Source organism: Centruroides sculpturatus, unplaced genomic scaffold, assembly GCF_000671375.1.
Source record: "Centruroides sculpturatus isolate CEXI.00-Female unplaced genomic scaffold, Cexi_2.0 scaffold126, whole genome shotgun sequence".
In the NCBI taxonomy this organism is placed as follows: Eukaryota; Metazoa; Arthropoda; class Arachnida; order Scorpiones; family Buthidae; genus Centruroides; species Centruroides sculpturatus.
In genome coordinates this window covers 32,780-36,290 of record NW_019384298.1, presented here as the reverse complement: position 1 = coordinate 36,290, position 3,511 = coordinate 32,780, and the positions used below count along the sequence as shown (strand labels likewise).

Sequence of the window (3,511 nt, the reverse complement as noted above, 5' to 3'; positions counted from 1 at the left end):
ATGTATAAAAATTATTTTATTTCATCTAAACAATGCCAGTAACTATCAAAAAGTTCTTTGATTCGTTTTCATGTGTATTTTTAAACAGTGTAATAATTTAACTTGTACACGATAGTCTATCCACGTAGAATATATAGCAATGACATAAACTTATATATCTTTAGTTACGTTCTCATTTCTGTTGAAAGTTCAGATTCCTTGATTGCGTTTTCTGTACAGAGTAGACTATTTCGTAACCGCAAAAGAAATATAGAAACTGATGGGAAAACCCAACTGGTTTTTCATGACATGTCATAAACTTTCTAGTGGTTATAAACCGAGGTTGTTTACAGGCCACTTCGACTACTGGACATCATTCTTTACAGTGGCACAGTGAAGTTTTTTGGATTCTGTAACAGAACCTAAGGTCAAACAGAAATGCCTATTTTTTTCCAAACCAAAATATAGTCATTTAATGTGAAGCGTTCAACAGTAGAATACTTTCTGCAAACTAACAATCGATATAATGTTTCTTCAAAACACAAGTTTCAGTTTCTTTAAAATGATTATTCTTTTTCATAAATAAATACTTTTCTTTCTTATTTCTTACAATACATACATTGTAATTTTTTGTTTTAAAATCTTAATGGGGTAATTCATTAAAATAGTCAGGTTTATTCACCAAAACCACTATGTTTCCTTGTAGTCATTACAACTATTCAAAAGATAATTGTGTCACGCATGGATGAAAGCATATCAGTTTAAGAAATCTTTGGATGTAATGATGTAATTTTAACAAACACATAATAACAATTTTAAAAAATTGCCTTTTCCTGAATAATGAGTTTCTTCAGATAAAGTATAAGAAAATTATTTGCAAAATTGTTTCTTATATCCATTAGTCTGAAAATTATTAAATTTCCTGAACGAAATTGAGAAAATCAACAATACTACAACCATCCATTCAATTTTACTTTATACATTAATTTAATTCACTTAATTTTTTCCATCATCATTACTTTTTTTGTTTTAATAGAGTTTTTATAGACTTGTTTTAGTTTGTAATATTCTGTACTATTAATTTGATTTGGCATCTCTTATGTGTTTTTGTACATAAGAATTATAAGAATTTGATGAGCTTTTCTGTTTCTACTTCTGGAAAAGCAATTCATTATAGATCTTTATATTATAAAAAATAAAATTGTTGTTATCGTATATTATGTTTAATTAAGCGCAATATGAAAATCATTATTAATATAGAATTTTGTTTTTATTAATCATAAATATGTTAAAAATTATTTTAATAAGATATTAAATGTATAATAAAGTATCTTAATATACGTATTATATTTATTTAATACAGAAGTTTAATTATTTATTTATTACGCTAAGCATTGTTATAATAGGCCTACAAAGTTTTAGTCATTTTAGTCAACTGCACATGTTTTATTAAAATAAAAACATTATTTAGTTCATAAATTACATTACTTTACAATTAAATTATAACCACACTACCTGAAAATATTCCGCAGAACACATGACGATGAACACAGGATTATGATATATGCCCTTGTTTTTATTAATAAAAAAACGGATAGTTATTTGGTGGAAAAAATTGAATTTGAATACAATATTAAATACGATACTTCACATTCCTTGCAGTACAAACATAAAACTCTCCAAGGCGTTGACAGACAGCGAGATGGTCAGTCTACGTGCCTAAGAATATAAGAAAAGAAGTGGCACTTGGAAGCACGAAGTCCAAACATCACGTCCTACCAGGAAATGAAAGTTTGTCCCGTGTACTATGGAAAAAAACACGATCAATTCCGCAGGAACATCGCACTGTATGGCACTTCCATATAGCTTCAAAGAATTTACAGATATTAAAAAGTTGCTATAGATTACATAAAAAACCAGTTTATATGTATATAGTATCCATATATATATATAGCCTACACGAAACTTCTGTTTTGTTTTTTTTTAGAATATATGGATTTAGAAAACAACAATGTATAACAATGTTTATATTGTGTAATAAATACAGCGCATATTGTATAATTAAATGCATGATTAAATATATAATATTATATTAAAATATTTTAATATATATTTTTCATTTATTACAAAGAATTTTCTTTGAACTTTAAAAATGATTTCTATTGAAGTTTTATAGAATTTTTTTTTTTGCAACTATTGGTTTGGAAAGCATTAAAATTTTATGAGCCATATTTTTTATAAGTTTTCTTTTAAAATTGATTGTAAATATTTTAATTGAAAATATAAATTGTATATATAGGCTATTTCAAAAACTATAAAAATTTTATTTTTTTATTATATAATTGAACATATTAAAATATATAAAATATTAATAACAAACTATAAAGTTTTTACTTTAATTTTAACTGTAAAAATAGACTTAGACGTACTTAAAGTCAACGTAAGAAATTAAATAATAATTTATTAAACTATATATATATATCAAAATTGCTATTAGAGAGTATAATTTATAATAAAGTATCGTACATAATTAAATAATAATTCGAATTTAAGACATATTTTTCTTGTGTGTTTCCGAACTTAAAGTTGAGATGCGTTAATCCGAGGTGGTTCTTTGACACTCTTTTCAAGACGTAATCAGGGCTTATTTGCCAGATAAATAAGCTCCAGCTTAGGGCCTGGCATTACGAGTTTATAGCTTAGGGCCTTACGTTTTTCACATATATCATTATTTTGTAGAGAGGAAGAGCCTGTTACAAGTTATAGCTTAAGGCCACGCCACGTCTAAGTCCAGCCATGTACAGTACGGTACTGTACATAATACAAGTTTACAATTATTTTCTATTTATTTTACATTTTTGTTAATTATTTTTCATCTTGAAATCATCTTTAAAATTCTAAAATTTTAAAGATGATTTCAAGTCATTTCTACTGCTTTTTTCACGAATTTTGATTGAAAAAATTGACAACTAGCTCAATATAAATAAAGTGCATCGATTGATAAATAAAAAAATCAGTATTAATAAGCATCACGAAAAGTATTAGCTAAAATATTTTGAATCAAAACAAATCACAAACGCAATTTATCAATAAGTAATTCATTACACGAATACCTTATTTAATTAATTCATCTCCACCTCTCGTTAACCTACGATTTATAAGAGGATGACGAAAAGACGATCTTGCAGTGACGTTTAATTAAAATCAGCCAGCTGAGGATGGCTTTCTTGGTTAGATGTCTACTTTCATCGCCATCTGCGTAGCCCATGTTATTGTAAGCAAGTACAGATTGATGGAAATGCGCTGGTAATTAACCTCGTCAGCTAAAACATCTTTCTACATGGACTCTTCTTTCATATTTTCTGAAAATGTTAAAGGAGTTATAACAACTGTGAATAAATAATGCTCTTTATAAATAAATTAAGTGTAAATTATTATGTATTTTTACATATTTCTTAAAAATATTTTTCTAATTTCTACACCTACGAACAACTGATGCATTGTCTTAATTATTATTTAAATCTAATTGTTG

The 3,511-nt window shown here is 26.3% G+C and overlaps 1 long non-coding RNA gene across 1 annotated transcript; it reads right to left on the bottom strand.

Annotated features, from left to right (window-relative positions):
* Positions 1-1,030: 1,030 nt before the first annotated feature.
* Positions 1,031-3,175, bottom strand: LOC111629466. The gene is made up of 4 exons (XR_002757339.1): positions 3,093-3,175; positions 1,631-1,845; positions 1,495-1,548; positions 1,031-1,134 (listed from the first exon to the last, which is right to left on the bottom strand). It is a non-coding gene; the product is annotated as an uncharacterized LOC111629466 (long non-coding RNA).
* Positions 3,176-3,511: the final 336 nt, after the last annotated feature.